Source organism: Papaver somniferum, unplaced genomic scaffold (genome assembly GCF_003573695.1).
Source record: "Papaver somniferum cultivar HN1 unplaced genomic scaffold, ASM357369v1 unplaced-scaffold_10, whole genome shotgun sequence".
In the NCBI taxonomy this organism is placed as follows: Eukaryota; Viridiplantae; Streptophyta; class Magnoliopsida; order Ranunculales; family Papaveraceae; genus Papaver; species Papaver somniferum.
Genome location: NW_020618825.1, coordinates 11,431,914 through 11,450,315, shown reverse-complemented (window position 1 = coordinate 11,450,315; position 18,402 = coordinate 11,431,914). Strand labels below are relative to the sequence as shown.

The following is an 18,402-nucleotide window of genomic DNA, read 5'->3' as shown; positions in this document are numbered from 1 at the left end:
TTTGACGGTTATCAAATCTAGTGTTATTATAAAGAGCATTGGCTGCTCTTCAATATTGGCCTTCCCAAAAAGGCTCCACTCTACCACTAGTCTGGCCCACTTCTAAGGCTTCTAACCTTTTTGCTATAGCAGCAATTTTGGCATCTGATTCATAGCCTCCTTCTACCCTATTAACGTTTCCTCTACTTAAAAGAATTGTTTTCTGGGGTGCCCTACTATTTTCCCATTGCTGGGTTTTTTCGGCGATTTCATTAAAAAATTCCATCGCCGCATCAACAGTTTGGTTTTCAAATCCACCAGTGCATAGAGACTCAACCATGGTCGTTGTGGAATAATCTAAACCCTCATAAAGGATCTGAACTAGCCTAACCTTTTCTAAACCATGATGAGGACACTGGGATAATAAATCATTGAACCTTTCCAAATACCTATATAAAGATTCTCCCTCTTGTTGTGAAAATGTGCATATTTGCGTCCTAATAGACGATGTTTTGTGCCTAGGGAAAAACTTATTGAAAAAGGCAGATGTAAGTTGTTCATATGTCTCAATTGACTCGGAGTCCAAACTATACAGCCACGACTTGGCCTTATCTTTCAGGGAAAATGGGAATAACCTAAGTTTCAAAGCATCATCATCTAAGCCTCTAATTCTTAGAGTACTACAAATTTCCTCAAAATCCCTAACATGGTAATAAGGGTTTTCATTTGCTTTCCCTAAAAAGATTGGGAGCATCTGTAAGGTCCCAGGTTTCAGTTCATAGGGTGCCTCCGTTTCAGCTAACTTAATACACGAAGGACAAGTAGTCCTAGTTGGATTCAACAAAGCTTTCAAAGTTGCCATTTCTGGCGCTATTGGAGCAATATGAATTCTCTCCTTAGTCAAAGAACGTTCAAAAACAGACTCTTCAAAAGCCGGACTTTCTAGATTAAGGTAATCGAGACGCTTCGAACTACTAGGTTTCTCTTTAACAAATCTACCTAGTGCGTCTCTTTTACGTTCAGGCATACAATAGAATTTTATAAATTTGAAGGGTAAGCAAACACAGATGAAGGCCGACTCAACCAAATCAAACCTATTGATTTCTAGCAAACAAAAAGCATGATGGCTTCACTTAGATTGTTTCTAGACCAGCTTCTAATCCTTCGAACGGGACTTCGTTACAATTTAAGTAAACCCCTCTGGAATCAATCCGAGTTAACGTAAGTTGAATAGAGGCGAGGGAATCTCGGTGGAGCTTTGATACCCAAGGCCTCACCGGTATTACAAGGCGGCGCAGTCACGCATTCAACTTACAGAAACCGTCAAGAACTTCGAAGTATGCTTAAAAGAGTAACCAATATTTTTCGAATGACTTTCCTGTTAAGCTCGTTACCCTATCGGTCTCGTTCTAGTCAAAATTTTAGGCTTAGGTTCGCGTAGGTTACGTGTTCCTAAAGCGGGCAAGAAGAGAACGGTAATGAAATCCGAACCTTTATCTTGTATGGCCAGGCCTTGCCCTTTACTAGAAAAATAAATGTCCGTATTCAGTCCTCAGCATATATGCATACGAAGGAGTCCAGTAACTCGCTGACAGGGGATTTGCGAGTGTTAAGAATCTTACCTCCCGTTCCAAACGGGGGATGAATCGGTTGTAGTCGACTCGGGTCACTGACTTCGATGTCTAGTGTACGAACCCAAGGTGCAGAGACAATATCGTAATTGTCCTCCTTCTCTGCCAACAGTTTATATTTAAAGTACCCTTACATAGGGTAATAAAAAAATAATGTCCCAAAGTCCAAAAGTCCAAAAAATAAAGAAATATTACAAAAATAATAAACCCTAATACAGTTTTGTTTTTTTTTTAAATAAAATAAACAAACCCTAAACTAAAATTGTCTAAATTAAAATTGTCTTCTTTTCTGTTCTTTTTGCTTTAATCTTTATCTCCAAGTCTTTATGAAATCACCAAACTCCTTGGCTCAATTTTCTTTATGATCCAGAACCTGTTGACACAAGATAAATACCCAAAAACAGAAAAAGGGACAAAAAAAAAATAAAAATAAAGAAAAATAAATCTAAAGCCCTAAAAACAAGTCTGCGTCGGCGGCGCCAAAAATTGATGTGATTTGTAGATAGTGGTGAAAGTGGTTCGATTCTCAGACTTGTGAAGGATATTAATTAGACTTAAATTCTAATATTAAAATAAAAAACTCACTAAAAATTATAGCAAACTCAATCAAAGATGATATCAATACTAAAAGAAACACTGAGGCTAAGATTCCACTATTTTCCAAGTTCAAAGTGATTAAACCAATACTTATATTTATGCAATCTTCTCGTTTAATTTGATTCTAAAATATTGCAACAAGTAGATTTTCAAAAGTAGTAATTGTAAATAACAAGTATGAAGTATCAAAAGTCTTAAAAGTAAGCATACTCCATCAAAATAGATCACAATCACTCAAATAAAAATCATATTCAATAATAGTTCAAGGAAAATAATCATATAATTATTGCAAATAAAAAGATAAAATAGAATATACCAATTTTTGTTGGAAAAATAGCTTCCTCTATCGCCTCAGCAATGGGGTTTAGCTCCTCATATTAATCATGATCTCAAAATATGTGTTTTTTTGCTCAAAAGATGATTAAAAGAGTGAAAAGTAATAACACAGACTGTTTGCAACAGTGTATTGGTGTTGGAAAACAGCTGTTACAGAAAACTGTTGTAAGTACTGTTGCTTCGTCGCTGATTTTAAGACCCTAGAATACGAATGCCCTGCACAGCTTAATGTTCTTCAGTTGTTAAACAACGACATTGTTCTGCGACTGTCTCCTGTGCGTCAATGTTCTTCGCGTTCTTCCTCTTCAGCAGCAGCAGCAGCAACAGAAACAGAGTTTGGTAAAACTCTGATTTCTTCTTCTCTGGCTCTCCTTAGGTCCCCAAACTCTCGACACCTCTTCTATATGACCCAAGATATCTATTTATATCAAAAATACCGATTAAATCTCTCCCAAATCTTCCAAAATCTCTTTCCTTCTCTTCACGGCCAAGTTGCGGCAATTTCTTGTTTTAGAATTTCTACGCGTTTCTGAGCTTTCCTTTTTATTCTAAACTCTTCCTTAGATAGATACAAATCTTTGGGAAAGTTTACAACACTTTAATCTCTCTAAAATTCCCTAAAACAGGTCAGACACGTGACTTTCCATGTTTTCTGTTGTGAGAAAAATCCGTCGATTGAGACCAGTCTAATCGATTTAAACACCCATATCAGGTTCCTAGACCCATAAGGAGTCTATCCTATGAAAATCAGAGGTTTAATCGACCTCAAACTCCTCCAAATCACGATTGCCAAAACTGTTCTTCGCTGCACCTATTTTCCCGCCAAAACCTGGTTTTTGAAATGTTGAAGATGGTTGTCCCTTATCCAGGGTAGGGGTGCGATTAACAACTTCCTGTAAATGGGATGCCCCTTAGTAATTAGGTTACCCCTTATACAAAGTGAGAGTCCGAATATCAAATGTCCTCCGGGTGCTTTCCGACAACTTTTCGAGCCAATTTTTTCCAAAAATGTTTATTGGCCAAAAATACCTACAAATAAATAAAACACCATAATAAGTACAAAAATGAGCCCTAACAATATATAGAATCAAGACAAATCAGACACAAAAACGTGTCTATCAGGATGGCACTAACCAATCTAAGTGGATGGAAGCATTTTGGTTGTAGGAGTTGAGGAACCAATCTGACTAGATGGCAACATCTAAAGAGTCTATTCATAAAGAGTCTATTCTAACATCTAAAGAGCTCAGGTGTTAGAAATAACATGATAGTTTCACCATATCTCGTTGAGTCCTTTTCAGTTATGTTTTTATTTTGTTTTGTTTTTAAATTATGTTTCTCTAGGGTGAATTAGAGTGATTGAGATACCCAAAAAAAAATAAAAAAAAAAGAATAAGAAAAAAAAAAACCTGAGACCAAACCATCATACCAACTGGAATAAATTCAATAAAGTCGACCACTGGAACCCTTGTATATGCCAGTTGTGTTGACCTAGAGTTAGGATTATCGACCACTGGTACCCTTGTATATGCCAGTGTGTTGATATTAGTCAGACTAGTATCTCAGTCCATTAGGATAGGTTCATTTTTGCAGATGCCTTCAGACAGATATGAGAAACACCGTTCACCTAGTAAACATCAAAACCATCTATGTTTTTCTCTATATCCATCTTCTTGATCTATCCATGTGATTAGTTTTGACTCCGGATATTGATGTCCATAATGCGACTATCTGAGTAGAGCTCTGTCACTTATATATGAATTTTAGTATGCTAGAGTGCAAACTCGTGTACAACAATTGGAATTTCGCATCAGGGTACTTCCTCCTGTAGTCAATAAGTATGCCAACCAAGGAGATTCTTTAGTGCCTTCCAAGGTTTTGCGTAGATAGTTGGGGTCTGGAGTAAAGGTTTTGTGGGTATATCTATGGTAAGCCCTCCCGATACTATAACTCGGCCACTAGGGACACCTATGGGTTTAAAGGCTTATTGCATACGCTAAATGCAATCGACGATGCCTGCGACAATGAGTTAGGATTTTATTTCATTTGATTTGCTCGAGGACTAGAAAATAATAAGTTTGGGGGTATTTGATAGGTTCATTTATGTGTCTATTTTGATCCCAATTGTATATATTGTTAGTGCTCGATTTTGTGCTTATTTGGTTATTTTATGTCTTTGTAGGTGTTTTTGGAGAAATACACTTGTGCGGAGAAATTTGGCTCGAAAAGTTGATAAAAGCACCCGGAGGACAATTGCTATTCGGATCCCCATTTTGGATAATGGGCACTCAGTTGATAAGGGATAACCCCTCACTATATGCACCCCAGATCTACTATTTGCACCCCACGGCTAATGGGACCCTATTCTGGTTAGGGGGCATTTCTTCTTCACTTTCGAACAAAGAATTTGGCAGGAAAACAAGTTGTCACTTGCATGGAAGTTTGATCGGATTTTGGAAGTGTTTTTAACGAGACTCAATCTCCGATTTCGTTTTCTTTAGTCCTGTTGGGGCAACACGGGATAGGTGAAGGATTTCAGTTCGAAAAAGAAGGAAGTTATGGTCATGTACGATAAAACAGGAGAGAAAACAAGTTGCGGACTTTTCTGGATTTACTTGGACGAGATTTTCACGGTTTTTTTTCATGGATACGGATTGGTAGTAGTTTGTTGCAATAAAACATGAAAGGTATATGGGCTGCTATGTGGTTTAGATTCGAATAAATAGAGGATTATCATGGGTTTCGATAAAACAAGAAGTTGGTATTTACGGGTTTTCTGGATTATCAAATATGGAAACTACGTGGGTAATGGGAGAAGATATTCTGCTTAATTCATATATATCAATTTTGGAAGAGTTTGGGAAACTCGGAGGACGCTTAGAGGAGAGAAATAAGGGAAGTCCGTAACTTTATGTGAAAGAAAAAAAGAGGATTAACTCGTTGGATTTTTGACCTGTGGCATATAAAAAGGAGCCGTGGGAGTCAGGAGTGGTTGTTGGGTAGTTTGGGGCCTTTACGGAGTTTTAGAGGAGGCTCTGGTACGAAGAAATCATGCTGCAGAGAAAGTTGCAGCAGCAGGAGGAAGAAGACGAAGCTGAAGAACATTGGACGACCCAAGTCAGTCGCAGAAAATTGTGGTTTATCAACGACACACATAGTATCGTTCCCAGCAGTCTTACATCTTCTATATCGTTAGTAACAGTCGATCTTCCACGCATATAAACGTTGCAATTGATCTGTTTTGGTGATTTTCCTTGTACTTCCATCTTTAAACACTCTTTGAGCCATGTTTCTATCTTTTGAGAGTTTGTACGACATCATGAGCTAAACCCCAACATTGGGATGACGGAGGAAGCCATTTTTCATGCGTGTGGTAATTATATTTAATTCTTTCATGACATTTTGGAAGGATTATTAATTTTTTATGAGTTTTATTGAACGGTTGTGATTTCAATTGATGGGTTATACTTAGGTTAAGTCTTTTGATATCCCATGCTTTAGATTTATAGTCGTTGCTTTTCAAAAATCTACCTTGGCAAAGAAACAAAGTCAATATTCTATTTGAGCTATAATTGTCTAGAATAACTATATGAATCACATGAATGGATTTATTGGTGGAATCCTTAGTCCCAGTCTCTCGTAACATTAAGTGAAACCAAAATTAAGTCTGAAATCAAATCTTTACAAGTCTTTGAACAAACTTCTACTTATCACTCTCAAAACTACATCAGATATGAGTCAGACAAAGGCTCTTCCATTTATCTCAACATAAACTCCTTCGTCAGGTCCTTAGATCTATCTTATGTTCAATCACCCAAATAATCGTTTAAAATTAAGCCAACAACACCTTTAATCCGAAGAATTATTTTGATGCCGATCTACTCAATTAATCAATCCAATCTACCACAAAGATAAACCGATTATTAATAGGATCCTCTTTTACCGAAACAAGTATTGTGAACACCAAAGATTATAAAACCCAAGTCATATCTTCAATATCTTCTTTGTCATAAAATCTTCTTAAATCTTCAATAAAAACCTGCACACAATCACTTGAATCTCTTGTGATCAATCACGCACATAACGGAGTCTGTTAACAATGGATTATCACAAGATCGTCTTTAGAACTAACAACAGTCTAAAGATCCCTGTCGAAACTCTGAACTAGCTTTAGTGAATCTTATATCAGAATAGAAGATTCTCAAGAATAAACAAACTAGGTGCAATCAGATTTCAGCCACCGTTAGTCAATCAGATCAAACGAAAACAAAAGATAAACCACAATTATCTAGTTTCCCACAAACGGTACATGCTAGAGCTTCTCAATCCCAAAGAAGACTTTAAACTGAGCGTCCGTAATAGATTTTACCTAATTAGGTTACTCTCCTCTCCGAATAGGCGGCTACACCAGTAACAACAACAAAAGAGTAAATTTGTTGTTACGAAGCATTAGTTTGCTAGAAAGGAAAACTTCGAGTATTTATAGATAAGGAAGTTTGGACACCAAGGAAAATATTCTCAAGATATTCATTAAAGAACAGATTCGGTTTTCATAATTCCTGGAAATGCTCTGTCGAAAAATAACGATCGAAATCTCTCGGAAAATCTAATTAGTAAATGCACATTACTAATTCTGTAATTTCCCTATAAAATGAAATTAATAACCTTAATTAAAAGATTCTTAACTTACTTATGTTTCGATCCTGGGATTTTCTTCCATTAGACGTTAAGGAATATCTTTGAACAATTAAAGAAATAAACATTCACATCACGTGTTCAAAGTTTGTCGACATCTTTACTTTGTAAGTTCTCTTTGACGCTTACAACTTTGAAACCGATTTGCCACACTTCCAAACAAGTTTAGGTTGGTTCATCTGACTTTCAAGAACTATGTGATTGATCAAACCAACATTCAATCACAATCATGGGTTTACGGTTCTACCAAAACAAGTTTTGGTTCTACCTCCATTGTGAGTACTATGCATAGTCACACTAGCTTTCCAAAAAATCGGTTTACTAGGTACTAGGATCGGTTCCCCACATATATATGATATATAACTTATATGTGTTGCACATGTCCATAGGATCGGTTCCCCTTTTCCTAAAAACGTGTTGCACATGTCCATAGGATCGGTTCCCCTTTATGCTATAAACCTTGTTGCACCCCATACAAGGATCGGTTCCCTTTGATGTACTGCACCCCTTAAAAGGGTCGGTTCCCCTTTCCTTTTAATTGGTCAGACATACAAAATCCGATCACACCACAGGTGATTACTTAAGATCAGTTTTACTATTAAAAGTTATACCAATACATAAGTCAGGCCTTTGTGAATAGTTCTACCAAGAACGCAACAAGTTGTGAGCGGTTATACTCTATTACACATATTGGTTGTTCATAAGATATTCAATGAATAAAAAAACCAATAACACCTGGAAATTTATTTTTCGGTCCACAAACAAGTTTATGAACTTACTTCCTTAGAACACATGTAAACATTGTTCCCTAGGATGAAATCCTCACCTTATACCCATACATAATCACAATAGCATTCAAATGATTATGGCGATGCCTTGTCTACAAATTTTAATGGTTAAGAAATAAACCTCGTATTATATTCCTTAATACTATGTCTATCTAGAGTTCAAATATGCGTCGCAGTTATGTTTTCAATATGCACGACTTGAAAGATACGTTAGGGAATGAAACAGTTCAAGTCAAATATCACTAACCTCAAGTGGAAAGATGATTGTTTTCGTTGTAGCTCCTTGGTTCTTCACATCTTCAAGACTCCGCAATACTTGTAATGTCTCATGTCCTAATATTTTCAAGCTAACCTATACGAAGTTGACTCTAGTACATAATCAAGTGACTCTTACCATGAGTTTTGATTCATTAAAATATGACAACCAAACTTGGCGTACCAACACTTGGTGGGTTCAATAGATAACAATCTCCCCCTTTGTCAATTTTAGTGAAAAAACTCTTACATCATATGGATAACAAATTACAATAATTCATTACAATCCTCTTGATTCCCGATTCAACAACACAATAAAACTACATTCAATCCTTGAAAATTCCGTTGTTGACATTATAATAACAAAGCTAATACTCCCCCTAAGGAAGATAGGTAGATATTCAATCCGCACGTATTTGTTATACCAATTTATATGACATGTTACTCCCCCTTAGTCTGTGCTTTTACTCTTTCTTTAGATAAAACATTCAAGTACCAATGTTATTTTCCCTAGCGATACCAATCAATATAAAATCAATGCCAGCATCACCTGTTTACTCCATATATTTCTCCCCCTTTTTGTCACAAAAATGACAAAGAAACGAAAAAATAAAAGACAACACGAAAAGAATCTTACAAATCTCAGAATAGACTTGCAAACCTGTAGAGTGAGGTACGAGGGTTCCACACATCACGTTCTGATAACCAATATTAAAACCGAAACTACAAGTAGTCTTATTTTGGTATGTTACCAAGGAAACAATTTTCCGAAACAATTTTTCCAATTTAGTTTAGCGAACCAAAAACAACTAAGCACATTAGTCCCTTTGCTAAACCGATTGTTCAAAAACAACCGCTTAATTCGATAAGACCAAAATAAAGATAAATTCCATTTTTCTCATCAGGTTCTAATTATCCATAAACTTAGACCTTTTGATTTAAAACAAGACAAGTACTAGGTTAGTTAACTAGCATTCCTTGTTTAGGCATTCGATTAGACTTGAATAATTGAAACCTCACTTTGATAAGACAAACTAAGATCAGAATTAACTTAGTTTCTTATAATGAATCGAATTGGACTAAAAAACTCATCTCGTACTCAAATTATTTCGTTAAGCCATAAATAATTCATACAAACCAAAATAAATGAACTTGCATATTTATTCACCTCAACCGGAAGCAATTGAAACAACATAGACATTAAAAGCACCGAAATTACACCGTAATTTTGTAAGCCTAAACAATTGATACCATACAAAAGCAAGATAACAATAGTTTTTTTAACCGGAACCAATTGAATCACATACACATCAATTGTACTGAAATTTTGTAAGCCTAAACAATTGATATCACACAATAAAGCAAGATAACAATAGTTTTTCTTAACCGGAACCAAATGAAACACACATCCACACACATCATGGAATAAATATCAGTTAAACCAAAATTTTCTTAAGCAAAAGCAACAAATATATATAATATAAACTCAGGCTTTTCTTAAACAGGAAAACAATTAACTAACAAGATTGTTACCTCAAATTTCGCATCCACTTCTCCAATATGATAGCATCTTCGTCCAGGGAGAATTGAAATTGAAATATCACCACGTTGTCATCCTTATGCATAAACAAAACAATAACAACACACCTCAACCTATACCAGAGAAAGGTTGAAAACCGGTTTTAACAATTGCAAGCAAAAGTTGAAAACCGTCGAAACAATATGCTTTTATGCTAAACCAAAACCGATTCAACATATTGTGACTTTTTCACATATTGTTTCTATCAGAACCCCTCATGATCCTTTGATAAAGCCTACCTACTAGGGATAGAACTTAATCCCGCTAAATCAAAAGGTCACCCAAACCATAAGGGTACTGTTAGAGCATTGTTCGGTCGAACTCACATGCGTTGCTATCTCAAGCATGTTTGTCAATGTTAGTGATCAAAACTATAAGTCTTGATTTCTAGTCTATGATAGCTAAGTCTCGGACTAGGATAGAAAGTGTAGTTGAGATCAAGAACTTCATGGCGATTCATCATAAAAATAGAAGAACTACTCAAGGAACCGGCGGAACTTCTCGACAAAAAGGTATGTGAAGACTTGAACTTATCTATCACTCAAAAGTCTATCTACTCTATCTCCTACTCTTTGATACAATAAGTCGTATGTTATATATATAGACTGTGATTATACACATTTGGTATTTAGATCCGAGTATACCTCGCCTATCTATATCTCGAAATATGAGTTGGTAAGCTTTTCTCTTTAACCGAGTTTATCTTTACCATGTGACGAAAGTCATGATATGTTTCAATCATCTTGAAAAATGCTTTGATGAGAAATGGTGTAAAAACTGTATAACATCCTCTAAGAATGTTTCAATGATTGAAATGGGAGTTTATATTACATAACCAATGGTGGACATAAGCATTGTTGTGGAAACACATTTATGTATAAGTCCTATTCCTTGAACCAAAGTTTGCCAACTTTGTTGATCCTGAGAACCGGAAGAATGGCGTGAGCCAAGTCCGCGAACTCAGTCTGCGAACTGCCGAAGTTCTCAAACCCGAGAATTTTTGCTGGAGTTGATAAACTACTTGCGTGAAACTAATTCCGCGAACCCAGTCCGCGAACCGGCGAAGTTCTCATACCCGAGAATTTCTGATGAAGTTTGAAAACTCTGCCCGGTAACTTAAGTCCGCGAACCTAGTCTGCGAACTTGATAAGGTTATATATCTGAAGATGATTTCTGAACTTAAACTTAAAAATACTAAGGAATGAAGTTTGAAAACCGTGGCTATAAAAGTTCATGAACCGATTCAAGTGAATCAAATCATCTTTGCTTCGATTGTGTCTTGTGTACTACATGAGATTTCCTTCCAATTGAACAACTGTCTAACTAGTTCATTTGAAATGATCATTTGAAGTAGTTATGATGAAGAAGAATGTGGTTGATATGGAACGCTCATATGGCTAACCTTTGGTTAACTATTGTTGAACCAACAACTGCATATGTTTGGGTACGGTTAACAAACCTAGAAGCGTGCATTTTCAAGTGTGTGTAACAAGCTAAGTTTTCAATCTAACGGTTGAGAAATATTAGCTTGAATCTAAATCAGGTTTTCATCTAAAGGTAGATATTGATTGCTTTGTCACCAAGGTAACTTAATTGCAAACCCTGATTTGAAAGACTATATAAGGGGGACTCTAGTATATGTGCAAAACTAATCCCCACACCTCACGTGTGATATAGTTTGCATACTAGAGTCGGTTCTCCTTTAACCTTTGGTTTTCTTCTTTTAAAACCAGGTTAACGACTTAAAGACTTCATCGGGATTGTGAAGCCAGACCGATACTACTTTTATCGTAGTTGTGTGATCTGATCTTGCATCTTCTATCGTACGAGTAAAATCAGATTGATTGGCTTGAGATTGATATCTCCGATAGGCAAGATATAAAAAGTAATCACAAACATCTTCGTCTCATTGTTTGTGATCTCGCAACATCTTGTTTCGCTACCATACGATTAAGATTCTTGTGTGGTGATTGATAACTCTAGGATGTTATTCGGGAATATAAGACCGGATTATCAATTGGTTCATGTTCACCTTGATTATTATCAAAAGACGGAACAAAACCTTTTAGGGTTTATCTGTGGGAGACAAATTGATCCTTTGATAGACTTGTCTATGTGAGACAGATTTGTTTATTGTCAAGTGTTCGACTTTGGGTCGTAACAACTCTTAGTTGTGGGTGAGATCAGCTAAGGGAATCAAGTGCGCAGTATCCTGCTGGGATCAGAGGCGTAGGGAGTACAACTGTACCTTGGATCAGTGGGATACGGATTGGGATTCAACTAAAGTCATGTCCGAAGTTAGCTTGGAGTAGGCTAGTGTCTGTAGCGGCTTAATACAGTGTGTGTTCAATCTGGACTAGGTCCCGGGATTTTTCTTCATTTGCGGTTTCCTCGTTAAAAAAATTTCTAGTGTCTGTGTTATTTCTATTTCCGCATTATATTTGTTTATATAATTGAAATAATACAGGTTTCATTTAAATCAATCAATTGGAAATCCGACCTTTGGTTGTTGATTGATATTGATTGATCCTTGGATATTGGTCTTTGGTACCATCAAAGTTATTCCTTGTATTTGATTTGAACTCACAGTTCTTTCTTGAGTAAATCAAATCAAGAAGAGAGATATAAACTCGTTGATATACTTTTAATTGATTGAGTCTTGTTGATTCTCTTAAAAGTATATTCGAGTTTGTCCATACAGATTGCTAACCGAAATATTGGGTGGTGTTGTTAGACCCCCGCTTTTTCAGGTACACAATATATGAGATCGAATATTAAGGTAGTAAAACCGAAATCAAACATCCCATAAATCAACTTGCAATACACCATAAATATTCAACATAAAATCAAGTATGTTGACCTCTTGCTTGGTTTGTTTTCTGTTGTTCCATATCTTGTTTTTCTTCTTTGACTTGTGATGAAGAGTGTCATTATCACAACCTTTACTAGTACTAGAGATTTCAGACATAGTGTCTTTCTTTAGTCTTTCAAGAAGACTCTTGTAATTATCGTCACCAACAATTAGCAGCTGAGAGTCATTCTTGTGACTAACTTTTGGTCCCTTCTTGGATATCGAGGATTTTGGGACCCATTTAGAGTTAGGTTTCGCAGAAGAAGCTTTCTCCTTCATAATACCATTAGAATCATTGTCCTTTTGAATATTTTGCGAAACACCCTTTCTCCAATTTGGAACATAAGATCTTATCTTTGCATTTACAAAGTTATATCTCTTTGTATATTCGGGTCTTTTATGAGATGAGCTTGTCGAGTGATATGAAAAATTCGAACTATCATTATAATAATTCTTTTGCCTAAACTTAGGACAATACCGATCTGAGTTCTTAAGAGGAGAAAACTTAGCCAATTCGTCTGATACAATGGAAAGCGCATCTTGTATCTTACGAACTTTGCATCCCCATTGCAAGTGTCCTTTATTACCACAATAATAAAAATGCTTAGTATAAATATACAAAGTGTGAGTTTTAGTGTTACCTTTTTGTGGGTCCTCTTGCATTGGAGATCGACGAGTGTTCTTCTTCTTCTTCTTAGCAGAAGTGCTCTCTTTGATTACTGCTGGTTGAACACTATTCTTAGGATTGACAGACTTTTCTTCTTTACAAGAGATAGGAGAATATTTGTCATCAGTGGAAGCCTCTGATTGAGAAGAATTTGTAGCTTTAACAAATTTTACCTCTTTGTTATTATTTGAAGCATCTATTCCCTTATAGCCAATCCTCGTGTATCACGATGATTTTTACTTTCTTCTAACATTGAGGTGAACTTGTTTGAGCTTTCATTAGATTTTTTTAGTTCCAAATTTTCTTCTTCCAACATCTTGATTTTATCAAGAGCACTGGCTAGATCAGCCTCAAAGCGTTTTTCTCGTGAGAAATATACACTTTCGTTCTCTTCAAAACTCTTTTGTTGAGAGTTAATCATTGCATCAGATTCAACAAGTTTCTCTTCCAACAAATGAATTTTTTCAAGAGCAGCATCACGATCCTCTTTTAACAGTTTTGCTTGAGAGAGACTAGCGTTTTCTTTTTCTTCAAGACCCTGAATCTGTTGAGAAGTATCTTCCCTCAATTTTTTGTAGTCTAGACGATGCCTTTAACATTCAGTAGTATTTAATTGTAAAGTAACTTGAAGTTCCTTTATTTGCTCATTATACATACTTAAGAGAATTACGTTAGACAACAATTTCTCACGAAACGTTTACAACATAGAGTCTGTGACCTCTGATTCTGAAGATGGTTTAAAAACCTCTTGCGATACGTTAACTGAGTCATTCAATAATTTTCTCTTTTGCTTAATCTTACTTTGAATCATTTCTTATAGGTTGGATCGCACCAAACACAGATTGTTAGATCTTTTCGTGTTTGCCTGCTCTGATACCAATTGAAAAGGCGATGGTACCCAAATATACCTCAAGCTAAAACTTTTACTACCTATAAGTCCTTTCTCCGAAAGTGATTGTCTATGAACTGAATCGAGACAATACAACTAATCGGTTCACACTTCGTGTGATCGTCTATGGATACAAGATCGAGACAATATAACAACGAAGTATGTTTACTTGATACAAAGGTTCGGACTTAACCAAACACAATAGGATTGCTTATCAAGTAAATAGGAATTAACGTTTGTGTAATTTACTTTAATTATAATAAAACAATTATAATGCGGAATATAAAAGTAAATGACACAGCAAGATTTTGTTAGCGAGGAAACCGCAAAAGCAGAAAAACCCCGGGACCTAGTCCAGAATTGAATACTCTCAGGATTAAGCCGCTACACAAGATTACACTAATTTCGTATAGTTGAGACCAAGTAACTAACCCTATATTTCACCTAGTTCCTTCTGTATTCCCACGCCTCCAACTTATAAATAAGTCACGTACTTGGAACAATTTCTTTGATTCGTATTCCAAACAGTAAAGGAACAACAAATATGTTTGGTATCAACTCTATTCAACCAAGTGATATGATTCGGACAAAGGCTCTTCCGTTTATCTCAACATAAACTCCTTCGTCGGGTCCTTAGATCTATCTTCTGTTCAATCACCCAAAGGTAATCGTTTAAGATTAAGCCAACAACATCTTTAATCCAAAGAATCGCGTTGATGCCGATCTACTCAATTAATCAATCCAATCTACCACAAGGATAACCGATTATTAATTGGATCCTCTTTTACCGAAAAAAGTATTGTGCACACCAAAGATTATAAAACCCAAGTCAAATCTTCAATATCTTCTTTGTCTTCAAATCTTCTTAAATCTTCAATAAAAACCTGCACACAGTCACTTGAATCTCTTATGATCAATCATGCACAGACGGAGTCTGTTAACAATGGATTATCACAAGATCGTCTTTAGAACTAACAACAGTCTAAAGATCCTTGTCGAAACTCTGAACTAGTTTGAGTGAATCTTATATCTGAAGAGAAGATTCTCAAGAATAAAAAAATTAGGTGCATCATATTTCAACCACCGTTAGTCAATCAGATCAATCGAAAACAAAAGATAAACCGCAATTATCTAGTTTCCCAGCAACGGTACACGCTAAAGCTTCTCAATCCCAAAGAAGACTTTAAACTGAGCGGCCGTAAGAGATTTCTCCTAATTATGTTACTCTCCTCTCCGAATAGGCGGCTACACCAGTAACAACAACAAAAGAGTAAATCTATTGTTACGAAGGATTAGTTTGCTAGAAAGGAAAACTTCGAGTATTTATAGACAAGGAAGTTTGGACACCAAGGAATTTCCAAAACCGAAATATTCTCAATATATTTATTAAAGCACAGATTCGGTTTTCATAATTCCTGGAAATGCTATGTCCAAAAATAACGATCGAAATCTCTCGGAAAATCTAATTAGTAAATGCACATTACTAATTTTGTAATTTGCTTACAAAATGAAATTAATAACCTTAATTAAAAGATTCTTAACTTACTTATGTTTCGATCCTGGGATTCTCTCCCCTTAGCCGTAAGGAATATCTTTGAACAATTAAAGAAATAAACATTCACAGCACGTGTTCAAAGTTTGTCGACATCTTTACTTTGTAAGTTCTCTTTGACACTTATAACCTTGAAACCGATTTTCCACATTTCCAAACAAGTTTAGAATTGGTTCATCTGACTTTCAAGAACTATGTGATTGATCAAACCAACATTGAATCACAATCATGGTTTTACAATTCTACCAAAACAAGTTCGGTTGACTAGGTACTAGGATCGGTTCCCCACATATATATGGTATCTAAATTAAATGTGTTGCACATGTCCATAGGATCGGTTCCCCTTTGTCTAAAAACATGTTGCACATGTCCATAGGATCGGTTCCCCTTTCTGCTATAAACCTTGTTGCTCCCCATACAAGGATCTTTTCCCTTTGATGTACTGCACCCCTTACAAGGATCGGTTCCTCTTAACTTTTAATTGGTCAGACATACAAAATACGATCATACCACAGGTGATTGCTTAAGATCGGTTTTACTATTAAAAGTTATACCAATACATAAGTCAGGCCTTTGTGAATAGTTCTACCAAGAACACAACAAGTTGTGAGCGGTAATATTCTATCACACATATTGGTTGTTCATAAGATATGCAATTAATAAAAAAACCAATAACACCTGGAAATTTCCTTTTCGTTCCACAAACAAGTTTATGAACTTAATTCCTTAGAACACATGTAAACATTGTTCTCTATGATGAAATCCTCACCTCATACCCATACATAATCATAATAGCATTCAAATGATATGGAGATGTCTTATCTACAAAGTTTAATGGTTAAGTAATAAACTTTGTATTTTATTCCTTAATACTATATCTATCTAGAGTTCAAATATGCTTTGCAGTTATGTTTTCAATATGCACGACTTGAAAGATACATTAGGGAATGAAACAGTTCAAGTCAAATATCACTAACCTCAAGTGGAAGGATGATTGTTGTCTTTGTAGCTCCTTGCTTCTTCACATCTTCAAGACTTCGCAATACTTGTAATGTCTCATATCCTAATACTTTCAAGCTAACCTACACGAAGTTGACTCTAGTACATAATCAAGCGACTCTTAGCATGAGTTTTGATTCACTTAAATATGACAACCAAACTTGACATACCAACGCTTGGTGGGTTTAACCGAGCAATGCTCTAACACATTCATTAATAGTGGATTAGTGATTAATAAAAATTAACCTCGAATTCACTACATTAACAAGATACGGGTAGGTGTTGTACTGAACCAAAGCCAAGATACTATCTGCTATTCTGACATATGTCGATTGCTTGACGATGTCCAAAAAACCTGAAATTATACAAAAGAAGAGCTAACATAAACACCCTGAACTTTTCTAAACGATCAAATCCAAAAAAATAAGTAACTCTCCTGAAAGACAGTTACTATCAACCTCGATTAAGAGCTCCTGAACGCTAGACAGATCTGCAGTTTCCCTAGGATTTCTTTTATGTCTTACAACAGAGCTACAGAAATAGTGCAACTATATAAACAAAGTTGCTCAGATCATAATAATACATGAGAAAATGTGAGGTGTGATTTCCATGACACCAAGGAATGCCACACCATCATAGTTACCTTTAAATTCCCTTCTAGTTGACCCCCAAAAAAGAATATACACATAAATATATGCCTGGTGGAGGTAGAAATTTACAGTCAAAAGATATATACATACCAATGCACCCCTAAGGATTTATTTATAAATCCGAGGCTGGTTGTGAAATTTCAGGTCTCATTCCTTAAACAAAATACATTTCCCGAGTGGTTAAACCACCAAGCATATATAGCATAGATGCTATAATTAGTTCACGTCCAACCTTAAAAAAAATACATTTCCCGAGTCAAAAGCTATATTTACCGAACACTCGATATTAACAACAGAAAGAAAAGAAACTTGGTGAATTACTTAGAATATCTGCACCACCAAATCTCACCATCGTCACCACCTAATAGTGATACCTTTAGCAGCCGTTTTCGGTAAAACGAGATCCTCTAGAAAATGAAGCTTCCTTTTTCTGTCGCGCCTCAGTGAATTACTTCACAACAACCGAATCAAAAAAAAAAAAAAACAGCATTATTGATCATAATATGTAAAACCCTGGCTTTATAAATTATGAAATATTAACCAAAAGAGAGTAAAGCAGGAATCAACAGATCGGAATATGTCAAACCCAACAAACCTTACAGTTGAAAAAAAAGGAAAATATTTTGCTCTAGTGGTGCTAGAGCAAACATGATCTAGCATCTCCCTAGCAACAAAATTTCAATGAATATGACCACAACAAACTCTAGTGTTAACCTGAGTTAACTGTGGATTTATTTCCCCATCGGTATTTTTTTTATTCCGGCAGGAGTAAAAATATGCAGAATCCCTAAATATATGGAATTCCCAAGATCTATTATATTTAGTTTAGTTGAGAATCGCATCCAAATATATCTAGATCAAAAACTTATTCCTTTAAACTATAATCGTGAAAAGTTGAAGTAACTCCAGTAATCCAAACTACATATATCATAAG

At 35.7% G+C, this 18,402-nt stretch overlaps 1 pseudogene; it reads left to right on the top strand.

Annotated features, from left to right (window-relative positions):
* The first annotated feature begins 377 nt into the window (after positions 1-377).
* Positions 378-477, top strand: LOC113327449 (annotated as a pseudogene).
* The last annotated feature ends 17,925 nt before the right edge of the window (positions 478-18,402 follow it).